Source organism: Trachemys scripta, chromosome 9, assembly GCF_013100865.1.
Source record: "Trachemys scripta elegans isolate TJP31775 chromosome 9, CAS_Tse_1.0, whole genome shotgun sequence".
Classification (NCBI taxonomy): domain Eukaryota; kingdom Metazoa; phylum Chordata; order Testudines; family Emydidae; genus Trachemys; species Trachemys scripta.
The window spans coordinates 10,250,527-10,275,614 of NC_048306.1; positions in this window are offsets into that span (position 1 = coordinate 10,250,527).

Genomic DNA, 25,088 nt, shown 5'->3' on the forward strand with positions numbered 1-25,088 from the left:
CTCCATTAATTAAGATAAACAGGAAAGTAATCCATGAGGAACATACTGGTGGGTTAAGTAGCCAATAGATGGGTAGGTCGCCATATATGATTTACTTCTAATTAATAACAAATGAGTGAAATGGCTAATATTGCTTGTGCTTGATATTAACTGGAGGATGTATAATGCTAATGCTGATTGGAAAAGAGCTAATGAATATGTAATTTGGACATGTATATATATGTTGGAGAAATCCATCATGGCCTGCCTATGCCCCAGAAGGTAACTGATCATTATCTTTTTCCGCATATCTATCACTGTTTTAATAGTAGTTGTTAATAGCAAGAAATGGTTTTGATTCAAATAAAGGTTTGAATTAACACACCTGAGTGTCTCAGCTTGTGTGTGTTAAACTACGCCCAACAACAATCCTAGGATTTGATCTATTGCGCCCATCACCACAGAATTATTTGCTACTAATGCAATAGCAGAAGAACTGGTCCAGACCACATCTCAAACAGTCTTTCATAGAAACGTTTATTCTGTTGTACACACCTCCAAGCCCAGAAATTTCATGGGGTGGGGGGGAGAAAGGCTTGGAAAAGTGGGGGATCTTCAATATCCCCAATTGCAAAGTAGTGTCTGTCTTAGGAAGGACTATGGCTGCACTCAGTGGGTTTGCCTGGGTGGTAAGTTAATGCAGAATTTGATTCCAAGCTTGTTAAGTAAAGAAATCTGGTTAGAGGAAGGGTTATGGATTCAGGATTCCTGGATCCCAGCTCTGTTACTGGCTCCCTGCATGATCTTATGCAAATCACTTAACATCTGTAAAATGGGCATTATAATAATATTTACTGCACTGGGGGGGGGAGGGTAAGGCTTGATTGATGACCTCCTATATGCTTGACAGATTTAGAGTTCCAGATGGTGGTAGTGGGGTAGGGCAGGGGATGAACACAGCAGCAGATACACCTAGGCCAAAGCAGGGTATTTGCGATTCAATAAGTTGGGAACCAGGAGGCAATCATGAGTTCTTTTCCATTGACATGTTAATTCTATGCATTTCACAGCCCATGTTATTGATCAATGCCACATATACCTGCTGTAGGAGGCAGGAAAATATCATTCATACATTTTCCATAAAAAGCAATTGAAAAGTTGCACCAGGACATATCTGGAAAAACTGGGCCTAGAATCCAAGTATCTGATATGACAAGTTTCATCCACTATGCCCTACTGCAAAGCTGTGTGCTATGAGCCAGGGGCAGAAACAGGATTTCTGATTCCCGTCATTCCTCTTCTGCTTAACAAACAGTTGTGTAAGCAAAGTATGTGTTGTCCTCCTCTACTGGCTCTTTCACATAAAGGATAACAGCCTAATACTGCTGCCAGTAATGACTTTCAGTCAAATACACCTGTACCCCGATAGAACACTGTCCTCGGGAGCCAAACAATCTTAGGGCGTTATAGGTGAAGCCGCGTTATATCGAACTTGCTTTGATCCACCAGAGTGCGCAGCCCCACCCCCCAGAGCGCTGCTTTATCGCGTTATATCCGAATTCGTGTTATATTGGGTTGCGTTATATTGGGGTAGAGGTGTATTAGCATTCTATGCTGTGGATCTAAAGGCCTTGGGTTCTTAGTCTGATGACCCAGGTGGAAATCAATGATTCCATATGACGACATTTCTGGGTTTTGGTTTTTTGTTTTGGGTGTTTCCCCCTCCTTCAGTTTTCTTCTTTTAAAAGAATCCAGGAAATTACATACAACCCCCCCCCCCCCACACACACACACACACACACAACATACACACTGAATGAACATTATTTAGGCTACAAAGTCGAGCACTCCAAAGTTAGGAAATGCTAGGATCAAGGTTTTCTGTGTGACTTTGATTTGGCTTGCAATTTTGTATGCATTCTAATACATTCATCAATTAAATGGTCTACAGGAGCCCAGTCTCAGTCAATTGTAGGATGGACACAGAATGAGCAGATGGTTATAAGAAGTGAAAGGGCTTTCTCCTGTGTTGAAGGCACCAGGAACTAAGAGGGCATCTAGGAACTAAGAGATCTGGGTTCTATCTCTAGCTCCACCACATAATGTTGGACAAAACTATACATACTGCACACACACAAGGAGGTTGAATTAAGGTTGCGTGGACAACCTTAATTTAGTTAATTCCTAACTTTTCAGTGCTTGGCTTTGCAACCTTAATATTATTTTAATGTAGTTTTTGTGAATAATATCTCTAAATCTTATAAGTCCTTGAGACATTTCCAAATATTTTGTCAGGAAAAAAAAGCTCTACCTAATGTATCTAAATATAAATCTTCCTGCGCATCTGCTTATAAGGGTATTTATACAGTTCTCATCACTGAAGTATTTGTGCGCTGTCTCTAGCTATATTAACCAGACCAAATAATTGCTGGCAATACACAGTCCTGAGTTCAACAGCAACATTTGGTGTTTAAGATGCAATAGAAGTCTTCTACCATCCCTCCACTCAACAGGTTAATTCATAATCTTTTATTGGTGCCATTTGTTGGCTACTATAATGGTGACCACATGTGGACAGTGAGAAAAGTGAAAAAGGGAATAGTGATGGGCTTAGAACAGTGGTTCCCAAACTTGTTCCGCCGCTTGTGCAGGGAAAGCCCCCGGTGGGCCGGGCCGATTTGTTTACCTGCCCTGTCCGCAGATCCAGCTGATCGCGGCTCCCAGTGGCCGTGGTTCGCTGCTCCAGGCCAATGGGAGCTGCTGGAAGCGGCGCAGGCCAAGGGATGTACTGGCCGCGACTGACATGAGCTGGTTAGAACCCTTGCTCCACCTGTGAAACCTGGAGTTAGGTGTTGTGACCCTGAAAGTGGATAAGGCTAAAAGAGGGGAATGTGGGGAAAATTGCTCCATGAGAGTGAATTTGGCCCTAAGATGGAGTTGAAATAATAGCACAGAGTAATATTATATATGGGCGTTTTCCAAAGATCTCATGACAAATACCTTTGCCCTGTACAAAAGTCTAATGCCAAAGAAATGTGTCTTGAATTTATATTTTGAATTTCACCTAACAACAAAGCGTCCTATATGTCCAAACTATCCCAAAGCTCTAATATGTTCCCAACCATTATGGCACAGTTCTCTTACTGCATCAGCTCCTTATCAATGTTTGCAGTGTGATGAAAGATAAATAAACTATGTTAGGAGATGAAGTACTCTTAAAACTCTGTCCCTGGTTTGCTTTTTTGACTACCAACTTTAACCAATTCAACACACATGAAAGACAGCATTTGGCCTGTGGGTTCCCCTGCTGAGCAAGGTAAACATAATGGATTGATTGAGTTATTATTAAAATCTACCTATGGGTGCTGATCACCCAGCATATTAACTGTCCATCTATCTTTTCATTATTGATCTTCCCCTTCTGCCAATTTTCTCCACCTACCCCAGATGCTAAGGCCTAGATCCTCAAAGGTATGTGGGCGCCTATCTTCCATTGACATCAGTGACAGTTAGGCGCAAAATACCTCTGGGAATCTGGACTTAAGTGTCTCTTCCTGCTAGTTAAAAGATAACATTCAACATAACATTGAATAATTGCATTTCAGTTTGATTACTTGACTGTCCCACAACAACAAAACCAACACACCAAGCCTCATGAAGCAACTGGGACCTTCAGTACGGCAACCCAACTACACATGATACACGATGTCATGCCTGCTTTTTCAAGGACTAATTCAATGCCCCCTGATGTCAATGAGGGCCTTTCCATTGACTGCATTAAGCACTGGATCAGACCCTTCATTCCCAGCCAAGCTTACGTTGCCCCTGCTCCTGCTATATGGATTGTGTGTGGGTGTAGCTCCTGACATCTGCCTACAGTCCCAGTAACCTCAATGGGACTCAGAGGGCATGACTGGGGCCTTTGGTTGCAATATGTTACAAGGGGAGGAAAAAGCAGCAAAACCCATTTGTTTAAATGTTTGGAGTCAAAAAAAATTTACACAAAGTATCAAATTCTGCCCTCAACCCCACATGTGCCTCTAGCGCTGACATCACTGGCAGCTGCTCATGGCTGTCTGGAGGACAGAATTTCCCCCAGGTGTTAGGACCATTCAGGATTCCAACAACATTCATTCTAGAGTAAGTTTTCACAAGGCGTTTATAATACTGTACATTTCTTGGGTGACCGAAATCACTCAGTCCCTAGTCTGCTGTCTTACAATACCCAGTGGCATATTATTAATGGCCCACTAAAACAATATACAGCCTGTTGTACCTTAATTCAATAGTCTGTAATGACCAGCTTATAGAAATTGTTTCAGACCTATGAGTTTTCCAAGACCTTTTGAAGCTAATGGCACTAAAATATGCATATATTAAAGTTAGTTGTGGAAAGCAGAATATAGTGGCAGTATAAGCAATAATACGGTACTGTAAAATAAAAATTGAAAACTATTTTCCCTAAGTGTAAATATAAAATACCTCTGGGGGACGTATCTAAAGGAAGAGTGTTTCCATAACACATAGTTAAACTCCAGATTATATTATTCAAAGCTATCCAAGTATAGTCTAATAAATAACCCATAAAATAAAACAACATTTTACAAGGGAGACGCATACTGTAGTTCAAGCTTTTTTTGCCACTCTCAACATTATTTTTTAATATGGACAGTTTTAGTCACAAAATTGCAAGAGTTTATTCAATACCTTTTATGTGCTTTACAAGGTTATTAGAGAATTTATTTTCTCTTTCCCTTACAGATTGGAAGGTGGGCAGTGATATATGAGCTTTCACATTTTATTTATTCACCAAACTGTTCCAGATGTGATCCCATCATTTATCCACTGACACATCAAACCTGCTGCGTGACCTTTAGAGTGACCTCTTTACAACATTTGCTTTCATGCTCTTAAAGTTATAGCAGCTTAGCCGGCCTCCCTTCAGGGGGAAGACAAGAGAATTGATATTTTGGGGGCTATAGCTTAAAAATAATAATAAATTAATTCATCTTCTACAATATGAAAACTTAGTCCAGGTGGTAAACTAACCAGTGGAGTTATAGTCCCAGAAATGACTCCATCACATTTTACCCCAAACAGTATTTCACTCCATAGGCTTGGAATGTACTGGGTTTAAATGCGCTAAATTTAGCAGGCACTAAATCTTTCCCCTATTCTGCGTGATTTGTCACAGTAGTAAGCATTCTTTAGGTCAGTGGTTCTTAACCTTTACTGTAGCCTGCACCCCTTTGGTTCTCAAAATATGTTCTCGCACCCCTTAAACCTAGATATATTTTTTGTTTGTATATTACAGTAATCGTTAAAAAATGTATCAAGTTAATAAACACATAGGTTTGATGAAACTTACGTGCCTGTGCTTAATTTGTGTTTTTGACGATTTACCTTCTAAAAAAATCTGGCATGTCTCACACCCCAAGAAAGGGCATCTCACACCCCCAGGGGGTGCATGCACCCCAGGTTAAGAACCACTGCTTTAGGTGATACAGCTTTCACTGCTACCCATTGGTAAGTACGAAGAGGTTTCACTGTGTTTTAGCTTTTTAGAAAAAATAACGATAATGCCTCCAAAGTTTAAATGCAGAGTTAACTGAAAAAGATTATGCTTCACTATAATCCTAACATTGTACAAGAGAAGTCTTATGTCTTCATGAAGGGAATCCCTTGGCCAAACCACATCAGATATCATTCCATTTTTGCCAACCTTCTTCCAAAACTCAAACCAAACCATGTGGGAGTTTCCATAAGTCTAATTAACTTCTTTCTCATTATTTTTATGCACCTGCAATTTTTGGCTGGTACCAGCAACAAGGAGTCCTGTTTGCAGTGCTCCCAATATTTCTGGCCCATGCAGTATCAGGAAGTACCGGAGATCCCACAAGAAAGCCTCTGCTCAGAAGATTTCTAACTCAAAGATTCAACCCTGTAAGATGCTGGGCACCCTTGAACTACACATAACCAGAGCCTACAGGCCTCATTCCAGTTTTACTCAGGTCTTACTCAGGCAAACTCCCATCGAAGTCTATGGGAATTTGCCTAAGTACGGGGTCGGGAAAAACTGAAAGAAGATGGAGTGAGAACTTCAAGACTTGGCCTGTTGATTTCAATGGGATTTGAGGCCACTCAGTATCAACAGGGGGGTTTCAGTATCTTGTGGAATCAGGTTCCAGTTTTGCAACCACAGGAGATCACCAGAGTTCAGGAAAGCATCTGAATCTTTGCATCCAGACCAAATCTAAATTTTGAAACAGCTAGGGTCTCCTGTCTTTCCCCCCTGACTTCTAACCCTCCCTCTCTGTGTCTTACTGAGCTACGATTAACAGCTAAGGAAGGCTGGGAATGACTCTATTCCAAGCCCTACAGTGCTGTTTTTGGTTGAAGAACAATGCAAGGTGTTCACACCTGCAATGAGATGAACACACTTACTTGTCCAGTGCTCACAGTCCCAGTTAGCTTGAAAGGTTTGGAGTGGTAATTTGAAGAGTTAGCAGTGCTCACGGCAAAGGAAAAGTTGTGAGATCAAGGATCAGAGTCTTGTTCTTAAACTACAGTATTACACAAGTTTAGGTCCTATGGCTCTTATCCAGGCAACCATCCCTAGGCAGCAAAGCATGTAAGCATATGTTTATCTTAAAGCATATGCTTAACTCCCATTGAGTTTAAAGGTAAGCATGGACCTAAGTGTTTTGTTGAATAAGCATTCCTCTCACAGCAGAAATAAGTTTTAGCTACTCCCATTTTTTCTCAACAACAAAGTTCTGAAACCAGGAACTTTTGTGCAGCAGCAAACAGATTCCAGATGAGGATCTTATGCAGCCTTTTCAGGGTATTATTTCAGCAATAATGGAAAATGACATCAAAGAAAACAATCACGTTTATTTAGTTGTAAATCAAAACACAAAGCTTAGCCAGTAGAACAACAATGCATTAACCTAATTTTTAGGGGATGGGGGTTGGTTCAAGTCACTGCATCCAAATCTAAAGGCAGATGAATGGGACAAATAGTAAATCTGAAGGTGTCAGCAGGAGACAATTATAAAGATATTTGGAACTGCAGCTGCCAGGGTGAGGCAATCACTAAGGCTAGGTCTATACTACCCGCCTGAATCGGCGGGTAGAAATCGACCTCTCGGGGATCGATTTATCGCGTCCCGTCGGGACGCGACAATCGATCCCCGAATCGGCACTCTTACTCCACCAGCGGAGGTGGTGGTAAGCGCCGCCGACAGAAAGCCGCAGAAGTCGATTTTGCCGCCGTCCTCACAGCGGGGTAAGTCGGCTGCGATACGTCGAATTCAGCTACGCTATTCACGTAGCTGAATTTGCATATCTTAAATCGACTCCTCCCTGTAGTGTAGATGTACCCTAAAAGATAATATTAAAGTGTTACAGTTACATGATGAAGCCTAAAAGAAAGAAAGGTGTAGCCTTGTTTTGATCATTTCTCTAGTTCACAAACGCTGGCATTAGCAGGAGTCCTAACTTAAAATAAACAGAGTAGCGAGCCAAATATTGAAACATTTTTAATTAAAAACCATGAATAACATGCAAGTGAGCTCCATGGATCACTTTCTATTGCGTATCCCTGCCAGCAAAGGAAATGCAAGTGCTGTTTTTTGAAAACTGCAAATGTGCGAGGGTCTGGGGCATAGCTGGCAAGAGAACCAGGCTCCTAGATGTTTGTAATTGATGAGGACACAAAGCAATGAAGTAATTTCCCTATCCTTATTCTCCATGTTTAGCCGAGGCCTGTTTCCCGTGCAGAAAGAGTGACAGGGTAATCTGAGCCTCTGCAGAAAACCTGCTTTTTCTCCAAAGTTATTTAGATTTCCATGAGCAGTGGCAGAATTTTGGAAGGCATCCAGGCGAATGAAGGAATTTGGCTGCTCTGAAAATATTAGACAGGAACTTAAAAATTGAGCTGATTTATGCTTTGTAATGTTTTCAATACTGTGTAAATTAAGTTTGAGTTCCTAGACTGTTTTTTAAGGAGAAATTTTATATGTTACAAGCCATGAAAGGTCCAGAGAAAAACCTTATTGTATGACAATTCCACCTCTCACATAAGAAGTGCTAGACTTTGCATATATAATGTGTTCAAAGGAATAATATAGAAAATGCATTACTTCAGAGCATCAAAGGATCTTCAAGAATACCTTGAGGCCCTGACTGCTATTTGGAGTTTGCTAATATCTTACTGCACTGTGAGATGTGTTAGCAATATGAAGTTTATATGTTCTGTTCACCACTGAATAAGCTGTGGAGCTGGGCTTGGGAATGCTATAGGTTTCCAAAGTTTAGCACCCAGAAGTGTACCCCTAACTGGGGAGATACAATGATCTCCTGCAGAGAACCGCTCAAAGCCACAATTTGTCTTTCACTCCATCCTCACATGCAGATATTTAAGTCCAGTTTTCCTCAATAGACATACTGGCCTGGTGACCAGTGGGCTGCACTGAATTTTCTCAGGGAGTGCTCCAGCATCATTCAAAGGACATGTGCTCTCTAAGGCTTTATGATAAACGGTGGGGCGTATAATGAAACCATCATTTGCACCTCTGACAAACATCAATATGTTTACCCATGATGTCTTGTCCTCACATGAAGGGAGATACTGCTGCAAGTAGCTAAAAATATTTTCCTCCTTTCATCACCCATGGATACAAACTCAGCTGGTGATCCAGGAGTTGATCCTTAACTTGATTAATTGCGAGCCTCATCTGGTCATTTGAGTCATGTCTCCGGTTCAAAGGTCAGTCGCATAGGAGAAGCCATTGCCTTTGAGCTGCCTATCACCACACTACTCAATACTGTAGTGCAGCCCAATGCAGAAACCAAGTCTGTAACAGGCTAGGATCATGGATCTGTTCTATTTGAACAGGTCCCTAACTTAGGACCCTGGACTCTGATGAGAAGTAGCAAGAGCTTGAGCAAGTGTAATGACAGTTTTAGAAATATGAAAATGGGAGCTTAGGGGAAGATTGGTTTATACTGGAGCCTGGGAAGAGTAATCAGGAAATTAGCCAAAACTGGTGGAGACTGCAAAGACACTAGAGGATAAGTGAAGTGCTAAAATGAAAGATGGGCTGACTGAGGAACCTCCCTTTGGGAAGGTAATATAGGCGAAGAGCTATTCAACGGACTATCAGGAAAAAGGCTCGTTCAGTAAACTGTAGTGTACGTATAGGCGGGACATCGGGATAATTTTGCATATGTTAAAGGTGGGAATCTATTGTTTCTGATCCATTTGTTACATGGCATTGTTTTCCCACCTCTCTATTTTGGCTCAACATTTCAAAACCAATCTCTCCATTTCTGACCACAATTTTCCAAGCATAACCATTTACCCCCAGAGTCTGTATGCACAAATTACAGCCTATGTCATTCCACATACCAATAAAGGTAGTTAGATGTCTAATTACCCTGTTCGTTACAAGGGCCATGGTTTGCTTGAACAAAAGCTTATGCCTGGAGATGTAGAAGCCTGGTTGAAAACAGTGAAGTCCACAGAAGCTACTCTCTTCAGGGCTAGATTGTTTACACTGTCCCTATTGTGAGATATGCCGGTGCATTTTATCACATGGTAGGCCTGCAACCCTCACCCTCTATATCCCTAAGACATAATTATAAATCCCAACCCTTCGGCAGTTTCAGAAAGCACCCTCTAAAACAAAATCAGTCTGCCAGAGAAGTATCATCCGCTTCTCTCCCCAAATGTGGATTTTTTTTCCCCAAATGCCCAAGGCCCAGAATGAAAAGGAACTAGCCGCAGGCCAGTCACACCTTTTCTAGCCAGGACAATGTAACAGCCTTAAAGTCCAGGGATCCTCTTGGCTCCACAGGGCTAGGAATGAGAAGCTTAACCTATCTGAGATGTGTGACTCCTAGAGGATTACCAAATGGGTAGAGAGGGTTCCTGCAATTATAGCCCACAGACAAAAGAAGATTTTCAGTCATCTTTTCCATTGGGAGGATTTTCTCCATTGTAATATTAAAGCCATGTCTCTGTATCCTAGCACAGCAACAGAACTTAAGAGGTCTTGGGATATGACTTGGAAACAGTGCCCCAAGAGGAAATTGTGCAATCAATTCCATGAGAATGCCTCCCTCCGCAATAAACATTGCCTGTGCCAAATAAATGGGTGAGGCGTGTCATAAATTTCCTTTTCCTGTCAGAGCAGCCACAAGAAATGGATGAAGTTATGCACATTTGTATAAAAATAAAAATATGTTATTTGCTCTGCAGCAATCTGCAGACGGGACATTCTAAACACGGAGTGCATTGTATGTCTGCTCAGCTCTTCGTGTATAATAACGGAGGGGCCTGGTGCTCCCAAGTTCTTGTCTCAATTAGGCCGGGTAGAAATATGCAGACATGGCCATTATTTTTTTTGGTCCGCAATGACTGGATGTGAAAAACTGATATTCTCAGCCTGACTTTTCAAAAATGATGTTGGGGTACCTCAAAGTTCGGTGCACCATTTGCATCATGTTAAGGGGAGGATTTAATTTTCAAAGAGAGGGTGCTCAGCGCCGTCTCAGAATCAGGCCCCTCTAAGATGCTTCCAGCTGGGCACCCAAAAAATATGGGAGCCTCAAAATTTAGGCTTGGTTCTTCCCTCTGTTTTCTTCAGATCTAGCCTTAGTTAGATTTAGGGTGACCAGACAGCAAGTGTGAAAAATCGGGACGGGAGTGGGGGGGTATTTGGGAAAAATACCCAAAAATCAGGACTGTCCCTATAAAATCAGGACATCTGGTCACCCTAGTTAGATTTTCCCTCAGACGGAGTTTATGTGGTCAGAAAAGGTCCAGATTCTATCACTCTTTCTCCGGTTGGCTCAGAGCCACAACTGGATCCAGTGACTTTGCGCACTGACCTCAATAAAGCTATGACAATCTATCCCAGCTGAGCATCTGGCCCATCGTGTAGTACCATACGCCAAGGCTGATGCCATTAATTTCAATGGGATTACTAGTGAAATAAAATACCACTCTGTGTGAATAAGGGTGGCATTAATTGACCCACAGTGTCTAGTTTTGCTTGAGAAACAGTGACAACTGGATTTCTTTGCTTGTGTTTCCAGAGAGAAATTTTATGCATATCTCCAAAGGTTACCCCCAATCATTTGTGTGTGTTGATACACAGAGTCATCCTCTATACTGATTCATGCTCTTGTCGTTCAGCCACCCTCCAGAAATAACTCTTCCCACCCAACTGCTTCTATAGGATTCCTGGCTCATTGAAAAAACAGAGAGCTGTCAACACTGATGTATTAGAAATACAATTCAAGCAGCTGTTATTTGTATTTTATTTTTAGACATCTTTATTTTTTCCCTCAGCCTGATCTCAATTTCAATAATATTATTCCTTCTTCTAGGTCAAACAACATCTGTTGTATAAAAAGGAAAATAAACTAATTTGCACTGTCAAATGTACATCTTCCCATTTATATTTTGCTAGTTATTTTATTCTTCTCTCAGAAGGAATTGTTCTGGTCCACTGTGTAATATTCCATGAATTAAAGAATCCCTAATAACTTGGAATTATTTTAGAGTCTGAGCAGGCCTTATCTATGATAAACCCCACAGCAGGACTATCACAAAATGTATAGGCCCATATTCTCAGTTGGTGTAAAGCAGCGTAACTGAACTGATCTTAACACCAAATTCACCAGCTAAGGATCTGGCTCTTAGACTGATTACATGAGGTTTAGGAGTACTGTTAAACTACTGTAATTTTGCACAAAATCTGACTACTTTGTAATCAATTAAGAGATTCAGAAAGTAAAACTTCAATTCCTACGGCAGGGTCTGATTTAAGCCACCGAAAGCAAAAAAATTCAAACTTGAGGCAGGACCTTCAGTTCTGGCTCCTGGCTTTGTGTTTTGGGACAATGGGCACAATTCTGCCTTATGTGCTCCTTCCACAAAGGATAGGGCTGGAAGAGAACTCATCTTCAGACCTTGTCTACATGACAGGGAAAAGTCGATCTAAGCTATACAATTTGAGTTACGTGAATAGCGTAACTCAAGTTAATGTAGCTTAGATCTACTTACTGTGAGGGCCACACTATGTGATGTCGATGAGAGATGCTCTCCTTCAACTCCCCTTACTCTTCTCGATCCAGTGGAGTAAAGGAGTCGACGGGAGAGCGATCTGTGGTCAATTTAGCAGGTCTTCACTAGACCCGCTAAATCAACCGCCGATGGATCGATCGCCGCGCGTGGAGCCCTCAGTAAATGTAGACAAGCCCCATGTGGTCAGTTCCTGAGTTGGTGTAAATCAATAATTAAGCTCAATTGATCTATGCTGATTTGTACCAGCCGAGGATCTGACTCTATAAGTTTCATGATAGCTGGTTCTCTGGTCTCCTCCAAGATGGCCCTTCAGTTCCACTGTCACTGTCAGAGAACTGGCTCATCGCAAGGAGCAATTAAGAAGGGCTTGTTTCACCATGCTCAGCAGGACAGATGGGACAATCAGGGCTTCTGGTCAGGGCTTATTGTTTTTCAGTGTCTTATATCTCATCACTGGATGCATATTTTCCCCCCTGCTGCTGCAATTCAAGCAATAAAGAGGACTAGAGATGTAATAATTTCCTCCATGTCTTTTATAAAAACCCTGACTTTTCTGTCAAGCTTTGCTCTATGAAAATAACAATTACACACACATATCTGTGGTGGTACATCATAAGGTTAAAAAGGCTGTCTCCATATGCTCACATTAATTTTCAGATAAATATGCATGTTCCCTGTAATTTTTCTTAAATGCTAGGTTATGACAGATTTCCACACCAGATTTTTTTCCCTGTGCACAATAGAAAAAGCCCTCGTGCACAGAGAAGACAACACAGTGTGAGTGATGTGTGCAGAGCTGAATTGACTCCTGATCTCAACCATAAACATCTTGTGAAACAACAGCAGAGAGTTCCATTTGTTGATTATCAAAGCAGAAATTTGCAGGCACATTCGTTCACAGGAGCTGCTTTTTTAACACTCTATGCTGAGGGAGTGATTTTAGAGAAGGGTGCAGAATCCCCTTCTGTTGAAATCTACCCCAAAACCTATGGACAAAGCCATTCGCATCCCAGGTTGCCATATTTGGGAGCTTTGTTGATCTAAATCAGGGGTCGGCAACGTTCGGCATGCGGCTCGCCAGGGTAAGCACCCTGGTGGGCCAAGCCAGTTTATTTACCTGCTGACGTGGCAGGTTTGGCCGATCGAGGCCCCCACTGGCCGCGGTTCACCATCCCAGGCCAATGGGGGCGGCGAGAAGCGGCACGGGCGAGGGATGTGCTGGCCGCGGCTTCCCGCCACCCCCGTTGGCCCGGGACAGCGAACTGCAGCCAGTGGGGGCCGCGATTGGCCGAACCTGCCGCATCAGCAGGTAAATAAAGTGGCCCGGCCCGCTAGGGTGCTTACCCTGGCGAGCCGCGTGCCAAACGTTGCCGACCCCTGATCTAAATACTATAAGACAGTCACTGAAAAAGTTGGAATCTTTATCCACACTAACATGACCCTCTCCGGTTGAGCACCAGCTAGAGGCACTGATGACAGAGAACAGTGCCCTAGATAAAGGGGAACTGCATTAGTTGCTGCTTATGACTCGGGCTGGGCAAAATAATTTGGACAATTAGTTGAATCACTGAGAACTGCATTTTCAGATCTCTCTTGTGCCCAACTGGGAAAGGGCCAAAGGAATCTTTTACCCTTGACATTTATGCTCATTTGGCTTTTGCTCATGCCTTTATTCCTAGCTATTATTTCTACTTAAATGCCCCTTCTGCCTCTCCATGCCACATTGAGAGACAGGACCCTTTCCACTAAAAATGCAGAGGGAGACATTCAAAAGCTTCAAAGAGAGTTAAGAGCAAAAGTCCCAGATGAAAAACTCACCCATCATGCCTCTGTAAGCAGATCACTAGAGGGATGTCTATGAGTAATGCAATATGGAACATGCACACGTCTAATGCTAAGAACATCACCTCTGGGATGCTCTCCAATTGCTTTGTCTTTAACATGTTATTTTAAAACCCTCAGATTTTGAAGTGACAAACGCTGGTTAGTGTAGCAAGTTGCAAGACCAATATAATTCCACAGCTTTCTCAGAAGTAACAAATTCTGCTCCAGGGGACTTAAATAGCAAACAAACCAGAATAAAACGAAAAACTGACTTTTGAAATATTTTATTAGACAGCTATATGATCATTTTGCAAATCAGCCTTTTGATTTTCATATCAGTTAGCGAAGTGGAAAACCACCATTTTACTGAATAATTAATTGCTGGGATTTCTGCTGCTGTGTTGTTTGTTGATGGTAATTAACAGAGTTAAAGATGCATAAAATCTAAAATGTTTATACTTTCTTTTTTTCCTGGTGATATGAATAACTTTAAATCTTAGGTCAGCAACCCCCAACACATCTGTCGAAAATCAGGCCTGGGAAATAGAGGAGCAGAAGAAAAGGGTATTATGACCATCTGTCAACTGCACATCCTACCTGCACATCTTACATGTTTGATGACTTTCTCTGGGCATTGACTGACAAGCTTCTCATCATTCTAGGGAAAGCAAAATAAAATTATCTTGTACATTTCAAATGCATACTGCTCTCAGGTACGGCAGTGTAAATTCAGGGTGACTTAACAACTTACTACTGTAAACTCTTCGGATTGTGAAAGCAAAGACACTTCTAGAAGTCACTGCTGTTTGGCTTATGCAACAATACATACTCTGTCTTCCGTGGGATTGTTGGGTTCCCCCTCTTATGGGATAACGACTTTGAATTCTTATTTATCTGGGGAAAACAATGCTCACCCCAGTTGTGAGGCCATAGGCCATGAGTGACAATTACTTAAATTTACAATCTGTTCATTGGGGATGGGGCTCCTTTAGTACCTAGAAGGCTCAGAGGAAGCAAGGTGACTTTAGGAATGTTCTCACTTCCTTTAGAGGCAAAAATGGAGAGACGAGGCAAGACATTGGGGGGAGGTGAGAAGCAGAGAAGGCAAGGAATGATGCTAAAGGAGAGGAAAATGTAGAGGGAACAAGAGAGAGATTCTGGAGAAAAATATATCTGACGTCACGATTCCTAACTTATGATCGAAATTAAAGGAAAACTCAGCTTTTCCCTTTATATGATGAATGGCTGGACTGCTTGGAACCCTGCAGAGGATCAACCCAATGCCATAACCTTTGTTCCAATGTTAGATTCTTGAGGGCTGAACTTTGTTGCCTTACGCTGCAGCACGGTAGCTAACCCTGCACATGATATTCCAGATGGGATCTAAGGCCTTTTACAGTAAGAGAATATCACCTCTTTTGTTTTATATGCTGTCCCTCTGCTTATGCCGCTTTGTATCTTGCTTGCCCTTTTACTACAGCTGTGATCTGGGCTGATGGTTTCAATGATTTTTCCATAAGAACAGCTCACATCCCAGCACCACCAAATCCTTTTCTTAATCCCTTTGCTGAACACTTGCTCTGTTTAGCACATATTCCCTAGTCTGGGTCCTTGCTCCCAGATTAATTACTTTACACTTATCCACATTGAACTACATTTGCACATTCACCTAAGAGACCCAAACCTGGGTGAATCTGGTTTAATGGTGCCTAGTTACTTACTCCACCTTATTATCGTCTTATCTGCAAACCTGGAGATCTTGGACCAGATTCTGAGCTCATTTACCCTTTCATAAATCTGGAGTGACTCCAGTGTAGTTAATGGAATTACTCTAGATTTACACCAGTGTAAATGAGAGCAGAATCTTGCTCATTGTTTTCAGTACTTTCATTTAAATAATAGCTATATTCAGTATTAGGCATAACAAAGGTTCTAAAATGGCCCTGGGGGCATCATTTTCCCCACTCAAAAAGTTTTCATTGATGGCTACAGTTTCATATCTGCTTTTGACCCAGGTGTCTCTTCCGCACCCTCCGTTACCACCTCTTCTTTTTTACCTTTGCTATTAATCTCTGATGTAACACTTTGTACAGCGCTCTTTGTAAGTGCACTGCTGAATTTCCCTGATCTAGCATGGCAGTCATATCTTAAAAGAACTCCAGCAGGTTACTTAAGTATGACCTGCTCTAGCTTCAAACTCAGCTTCCCAGAGAGCCCTTCACTTCATTGCCAGAGACAAGAGGAAGAGGAGCAGGGAGTCTGGGACAAGGAGCCACACCAGCACTACGATAAAACCAGCAGCAGATAAAGATGAGCTCCTCCTACCCACAGTGGCCCTGGTGACTTCTTAAAGTTACACCATCCTGATAGCTCCATCCTTTCGGAATGAGACCTTGGCTTTGTACAGACCCGGTGGAAATCTGTGTCTTGTCAATAGATTGCCATTACACATAAAGGCTAAGGGCTTCAAAGGAGACCCAACTCTATTGGCTTTGAATGGACGCTGGGTACCTAACTGCTCTTTTTGCCTCTGGAACCCTCCCTCTGAGTTAACACCTGCTGTGATGTTGTCCAGTCTATATGGTTTTATAAAAAACATAATAAGAAGTGAATATAATGTAACTGGAATAGTTTTATAAAAATATAAGTGAATATAATGTAACTGGAATATGCTTCATGGAAAAGGTCTCTTGTAAGGTATCATTACAAAGCTTATAATCTACTGAGTGTGATCATCCCATTTGTATAAATGTACCACTCTTGTATCTAAAACCAGAAATATGAAATATAACTCTGAGGGCCTATTTTAATTATGTAAAGTGTGGGCCATTAATGATGGTTTGGAATCTTGATGACTCCCATTAACAAGGACCATTGTCTGCAGATGGCTGTGTTTACCTGTTAGTCTTCCTGTATATGTGTGTGCTGGCAAGTGGGCAATGAAGTCTTGCACTGACATGTGATCATGTCACCTGAACTGGAATCCATCTTTAACCTGGTGCTTTTCCAGTGTGGGGGGGTGGAAACCCAGAGGGACAAAGGGTTCCCGCCTCATGCAAAAGATATATAAAGGGGTGGAAGAGAACAGAGGGGAGAGAGGAGCCATCATGAAGAATCCCCTAGCTATCACCTGAGCTGCAACAAGAGCTGTACCAGGGGAAAGAATTGTGCCCAGGCCTGGAAGGTGTCCAGTCTGAGAAAAAACTTACTGAAGCCTCTCTGAGGGTGAGATTATCTGTATTTAGTTTGATTAGACATAGATTTGCGCATTTTATTTTATTTTGCTTGGTGACTTACTTTGTTCTGTCTGTTACTACTTGGAACCACTTAAATCCTATTTTCTGTATTTAATAAAATCACTTTTTATTTAGTAACTTACTCAGAGTATGTATTAATACCTGGGGGAGCAAACAACTGTGCATATCTCTCTATCAGTGTTATAGAGGGCGAACAATTTATGAGTTTGCCCTGCATAAGCTTTATGCAGGGTAAAACGGATTTATCTGGGATTAGACCCCATTGGGAGTTGGGCATCTGAGTGCTAAAGACAAGCACACTTCTGTGAGCTGTTTTCAGGTAAACTTGCAGCTTTGGGGCAAGTGATTCAGACCCTGGGTCTGTGTTGGAGCAGACGGGAGTGTCTGGCTCAGCAAGACAGGGTGCTGGAGTCCTGAGCTGGCAGGGAAAACAGGAGCAGGGGTAGTCTTGGCACATCGGGTGGCAGCTCCCAAGGGGGTTTCTGTGATCCAACCCATCACACCTGCATGCCATTATTTCTGAGATTCCTCCCCTTCATGTACAGATGTATTATAGACCAAAGGTTAGCCTATGGCAACTGGTACCTCTTCCCAGGGCTGGCGTCAGTCTGGTCTTCCAATGATCTTCCACTTCACTTAGCGTCAGCCAGGGCATTTCAATAGTTACTGACACTTGTCATATACCTTCTGAATAAACCCTCGTCTGGTTGGCAGGAAGACATTTGAAGGGGGGAGGGATGTTTCCATCAGCTTCCACAAGCTGAGTGTGGCCCCAATTTATTTATGACTTTCAAAGAGAAGAGTTACTTGTCTTACTAAGGTTGGTATCTTTTCTGTGCACCCCCATTCATCTTTCCCAGTCCTAATCAGCCTGTGCTTGAAATCAGGAATCCAAACAGCATCCCATGCGAGAGCTTAAATTCTGTGTTCCCATTTCAGCCCATCAAATAGGACTTTATGCCATCCCACAGTTAATTCCCCTTCATATTGGGATGAGCCTTGTTTAAGTTTATTGTCACCAGTCCACATCTCAATTCCACTTCCCCTTGCGCTGCCGTATTTCCCTTTGCACCATGCCCCCTGCTCGCAGGGCACCTCGCTGTGTTTCCATTCACATTTCATATCTTGCTGGGCTCTCATTTACATCACAACACTTGCTGGGTACCCTGAGCTGCACAAAGGTATGTTTTACATCTTACTAGGGTGTGATCATTAACATCACACTACTGGCCCCAGGGAATTGCTGACTTTATTCAGCCCCATCTGCCCTGTGTTCCCAGCAGGGTCTCCCCTCTGGGCCTGAATATTTGGCAGGAGACAATTCGAAAGGTGCAAAATACTATGTGTCAGACAGACTGTGTTTCCTTAAATGGTGATCTGTAATATGAATGTGTCTATTGCTTAGTACATAACTGCTTTAAAGAGACAGGCAATTCTGAAAGGAAGTTGTTCCGTTGGTATGAAAGTTGCTAGGTGCACTTGAAGCCAGGTAAATATTCTGCAGCACTTTCAGCATACTGATGCATGCAGCATGGGTTACCAAAAAACAAAAACAAAAAACAGATAGGTTTTCCCATTTGTGAATGATGTGTTTTAACAGCTTTTATTGTGCTCTTTATATTTATAGGTTTGCATTTTACAAAGCTGTAAAGTTTCCTGTATCGTAACAGCAGAGCCCTGCTCAAGGACAAAACAAGGAACTGTGTGGTAACCCTCAAAACTTTACCAAAAGCACAGTTCAGTGAAACCACCTATGTCATTTAAAAGGTATTCAGGTGCCTCCTACAGGAGTGAAGCACCTAAAGACCTTTGAGGAGCTGGGCCTCAGTACATTGTCCATTTGGGGGCGGAAAGGAAACTGTAAGCCAAACAGTTCACATAGCTGAGGAACACGCTCCAGAGGCATTCCCCACAGAGGGTTTGCATTTCAGCTTCCAGGTGGAAATGGGAATTCCAGAGGCAAGTGGAAATGGAAAATACATTTTTATAGGAACAGAACGTTTTCTGAGGGTGCTGATCGTTTCTGGTTTGGGTTTGTGGTGAAGATTCGGGTTATTTCTGATTGTCTCCTAAGCTGTTTTCATATCCCTATAACATCTAGGGCTAAAAGTACATGGCCTGCTTGGGTCCCCCCCCCCCCATGTTCCTATATTTTGTTTCTTTAGGTCCCTTCAGTCAGATTCTTCAGGGCTGGATTTTACAGGTACGTATGTTGAAGTACTAAAACCAGCAGCTTTGCCTTGCAGTGGGACAGCAGAATTTAATCCTCTTTCTGCCCCCTCCCACCTCCCACATCAGTGACACCCTGATATACACTGCTGGGAAACGCATCTTCACCTTCACAGCTGAAAAAGACTCATCCTCCATTACATCACACGCTGTGGGTTCAAACGTTCAGCTTTAACGTGAAATGTATTGGGTTCTGCTACAAAAAGTCTAAAAGGAGCAGAGAGAGAAAGACTAGTCCTGATTCTGCGCCCTGTGAAACGCTTCAGACCAGTTACACTAGGCATAAGTGAGAACAGCACTCAGGATATATACACACCATAAATTGGGCACCTAACTGTGCCAGGCTAGCTTTTGGTGAGGTTCTTCTGTTCCCAATACACAGCACAGGCTGACCTTTAGCTAGAGAAACAGGGGTGCTCGTTGTTATTCCAATCAACTCACAAGAACAAATATAGATGTAAATTGCCTGGGAGGGGTTGCCCTCATGTTTTGGGTGCCCAACTCAAGATACCTTAAAGGGACCTAATTTTCAGAGGGCAAGTGGCTTGGTAGATCCTGAAAATCAGGCCCCTCAGAGGTGTCAAAAAGGGGCACCCAAAACACCAGGTGCCCAAAAATCACTGGTCACTTTTGAAAACCGTGACCCTTAGGAACCCCAAAAATAGGCTGAGATCTGCAAAACCTTGAGCTTAGGGCGGGTGAACCATCCCTATATGATTCCAGCCAGCCAACCTAAATGGATAAACCCCCCTCCTTCTGCCCCCACACTCCACCACCAGAAATAGCCACCCAGATACACCAAAGAAACCTGATGCAGGAAAACAGCAGCTCAGGTACACACCTTGGCACTCCACTTCTTCCTCCTCAGGCTGCTCCTGGGTGGGGAGGAATGCAAAGGCCTTTCCTAAGTCTACTCATGGTAGCGAAGGAGAAAGAAGTCCCCAGAAGCCACACATCTCCAATGTTGATCTCCTCCCCCTCAAATCGAGATTGCGGCCAGTTTGGAAGCTGAATGTGAAGGAGGGAATCATCCAGAAGTAATCAAACATCTATCAGTTGACTCCAGGTGCAATAGCTGTACAAGAAAATATCAACCTCATGGTTAAAAATAGCTCCTTTGATTGCTGTCTTCAGCTGCAGGCAACAGAACAATATTGCACACTCTCAGGAACCAACACTTGTCAATATTTTACTGCTACTGCACTTGCAGTTAGTCAATGTTTATAGAAGATAGTCAGGAAGATAGGTTGGATTTGAGGGGACAGATATAATCCTGTGTACCTTTGTTTTAGATAGGCCCAGTCTAATGCCTGTTGAAATAAAAGTAAGATCTCCTGGTGACTCTTCTGGACATTGGACCTGGTCCTATGGAATTAGTCTCATGAGAAAAGATATACACACACACATAAGGCTTTTGCAAGATCTGGACCCTGGTGTGTGAACTTCACATAGACTACCTTGCCTAGCTCTGTCACTATTTTAAAAACATAAGAGCAGCCATGCCTAATGAGGCTAATAAAAAGCCATACGTAATTAATATTAATTTTGGTCAGGTGACCCCCATATCGCAACAGAGTAATACATTTGTATCCATATCTTCTGTCCCACAATAAGAACGGGGAGCTTGATAATACTGAAACTCATATAATTCTATTCCACAAAGATTCATTCTGCTTAAACTCCTGTATGTGCGTGTTATGGAACACAATTTAGCCAGCTGTATTGCCTATAATCAACCATTGTTTTAGGAAATCTTTGATGGTCTAATGTTAGTTAAACCAGTGTTCAGTTAAATATACTAATAATATAATGGAAGAAACATTGAAAATCTAACACAAGAGTGCTGGAAGCATAATGTTGATTTTCTAAACTCGTTTGATTTATTTTCAAATGTTATTCAACAAACACACAAGAAATTAAAATGCTGCTATTTACATAAGAGAAAATCATTTTCACTTGTTTTATAATTCTTAACAGATTCTCTACTAAAGTCTGTATATGGTGTAGTCTAAGTAGAGAATCCAAGTTTAATATAAAAAAAGACAGGAACTGATGATCAGATATTGCAAAATGTTTATACTCTCCTTCTTCAGTTTATTTGAACTGATCTGAGGTTATATATATATTAACCAATTAAGCACACTTTCTGGCACTCCATTATTGCGGTGAATGGCAAACCTCCCATTACCTGCAGTGGGAGCAGGACCGGGCCCATAAACCCCATTACCACTAAGAAGGATCTGCGTAATTTCCTGTTACACCAGTCCAGGAATAAACATTCACTGTCCGCCCATGTGTCATGAATATGTTTCAGCACTGCTGCCTAAGGATGTGACATTTTCCTTTTGAATCATTAAAGCGTCTCTGTTCTTCAGTAGGATATTAAAACTGGATACCTTTCATCAAAGCCATTTTAAGGATGCCATTATTCACATTTGGCAATCCTCTGCTACCTCTGATTAGTACCGTAGCTCAACATTACTGGCTGTCTGCAGAATTTCAGCAAATCTTCCCCTGCATGGAAAAAATTCTTTGCAACCTGCAAGGTGCTCCTTGTACAGTACTGTAACATTTAAGCTGAGATCTTTAAATGAGCACTTGGAAAACCTAAGAGACCTTAGCACTCAGAGTATTTTTGGTCTAGCACTTGTGGGTTCTGTGGACTTGCAGAGGATAGCACCATCTGCTGCTGAAACTCTGAAACTGCTGTGGGTTAGCATTAACTACAATTATTTTGAAACCTTTCTGCTTTGGGATCTCCAGGATTCCCAACTGCTTTCATGATTTATTTCCATGCAAGAGCGGGATCTGATTAGTTATTTATGGGGAGTTTATACTAGAACTGTTTAAAGGGCCTTTAAAACCCCTTTCAAACATTGATCTTTAGCACTTTAAATAAACAGTCACAATTATACAGTAAATGTGACATAACAAAGTTAGCAGTATTATAACTGCAGTTGTTCCTGTCACTCACATAACCATCTAATCCTTTTACAAATCCTACTAAGCTCTTGGCCGCAATAAAATCTTGTGGCAATGAGTGCCACAGGTTAATCGTGTGCTGTGTCCAATAAATAAATAACCTAGTCCCTTCAAATCATTTTAAATGTGTTGTCTTTCAGTTTCACTTGTGAATGGGTAAACAGCAGCACCCAATTACTATCTAAACACCATTTGTTATTTATTCGTTCTTTTGGTATTTATCACATCTCTCTGATTTGTCTGCTCTCTAAACTAAACTGTCACAATCTTTTCAATCTCTCCTCACATGAAAGCCTTTCCAGAAGTTTCATCAAACCTCACTCTATTACATGAAGGCTCCATTATATTTAGCCTATTCTAGTGACGTGACTACAGTACTCCATCATTGCCTATCTGAACATTTGCACTTCCTGGCCTTCTGTCTCCCATATGGTCAGTTCAGATGCACAGCCCTTTCTCTCTTGTATTTATCTCAGCAACATAATCATCATTGCGCCATTGCCCAGAAACATATAAACACCATTTTAAGTGTAATGCAGAGATAATTTCACCCTTATTTACAGAGAAAAATCACTCAGGTTATGGGCCTTTGCAGACTGTTTTTATTTAGATTGCTCAAATACTATTTTGCAGTTCAGTGTCAACATAAGATACACAAGCACTGAATCTAATATTTGTTTATACAAAAGAATTTGAATTTTTTTTTTGAAATGTAACAAATAGATGGCTGCAGCACAGACTGATTCATCTAGACCATGTCTTGCAGATTACAGGCCCTGAATCATTTGAACAGTTGACCAATCAATGCAGACTAGAAAGGTCAGGTTTTTGTAAGTATCACCAGCTGAAACTTCAACTGCACTGTAACTCGGACTCGAAAAATACACGTCAACCTATGTGCAACTGAACTGAGAAGGTGCAGACAAACAGGAACAACTAAGGCTGGGGTTTTCAAAAGTACCCTAAGGAAGATAGGCTCTCAATCCAGAGGAGTCAGGCGCCTGACTCCATTAGGTACTTTTGAAAATATCACCCTAAAGGACTCATCACCAGATTTTATGCAGACCTAAATGGTGCAGAAACAGAGAACACACTGTTCAAAAGAGAAATGGGAATTCCAAAATGCCCTTGAAGACACCTCTCTGAGGGGCTCACAACAACGCATCTTGTAGTAGCTACACCAAATACCTTACGTGACTGCTCAGGTGTGTTTGTACAGCGCCTAGCAGAATGGTGATCCAACTGCTTGTGGCGCTACCGCAACATAAATGTTAAATAATTATAATATATAATGCTGGCGCATCAAATTTGTGTATGTAGACTGGCTTACCTGCTTGTCTGACTGCTACTTGTTCACAAATTGATTTATTACATCAAATACCAACTTGACTTGAACAACAACATGTTAATATCCTAGTGTTACTTCCTGTTTACATTACAGAGTGTAAAACTCAGTGTATGCACTGTATAACCTGTGATCATTCTATATAACCTCTGGCGTATTCTGTGCGCCTAACTGATCATGGAATTGTGCAAGAAAGAAAGAAAGAAGACAATTTTCAAAATCATGTAAATGATTTAGGAGCCTAGGAGCCTACCTCCCATTATCCCACAGACTCCTACATGCTTAAGATAGTTTTTAAAATAAGACAAAGGCTATGTCTACACTGGAACTGGAAGGGGTCATTTCCAGCTGGAGGAGCTATACCCGTGTTCAAACTAGAAGTCTACCCATGGCAGTATGAGTGGCAGGATGGGCTAGCACCATAGAGTATGAGCCCATCTGAAACACTAGGTACGTGTTTGTGCCGCTAACCTGTCCCACTGCTCATGCCACCAAGGGTACGTTCTATTTTTAGTATGCTAACACAATCAGAACTAGTGCAGGTATGTCTACTGAAGATGGAAATGATACCTTCTAGCACCAGTGTAGATACCCTAAGTCACTTCGGTGTTTTGAAAGGATCATGCAAGGAATGTTAATGTACATGCAGCATAATTCCAGACTGCTTTGGTTTTGGCTGTGGGGAAACCTCAAGTAGTCAGATTCTGTGGTTTGTGCTCCTACTGGGATACCTGTGTGATGCACAACTCTCAGTTGGTGGACCACATGCTGCATGCAGAGGAGTTTCTTACAGGCCACTGGTGGCCCCATATATTCTCTGCAGGATTTTTAGAAAAATAATGTTATATTATTTTAGACATTAAGGTTCAAGCCTTTATTCTTGTGACGAAAACTCTTGTAATATGCACTGATGCAGTGTTGCCTTCCTGACTCCACAGACCATTTGCACTAGCCCCAGGGCCGATTTAACTCTCCTGTGGGCCCGGGGCTATTAGAGTTTGTGGGGCCCCTTGGGGTTTGGAGTGCGGGAGTGGGCTCAGGGCTGGGGCAGCGGATTGGGGTGCAGGAGGGAGTGCAGCTCCAGCTGGGGGCATGGGGCCAGGGATGGGACAGGGCGTTGGGGTGCGGCAGGAGGTTTGGGGTGCGGGCTCTGGATGGGAGTTTGGGTGTGGGAGGGGGCTCACGGCTGGGACAGGGGGGTTGGGGTGCCAGTGAGGGTGCGGGGGCTGGGAGGGAGTTTGGGTGCAGGAAGGAGCTCCAGGCTGGGGTAAGCAGTTGGGGTGCGGGGTGCAGGCTCCAGCCGGGGGGCGCTTACCTCGGGCGGTTCCTGGTCGGTGGCGCAGCGGGGCTAAGGCAGGAACCCTGCCTGCCCTGG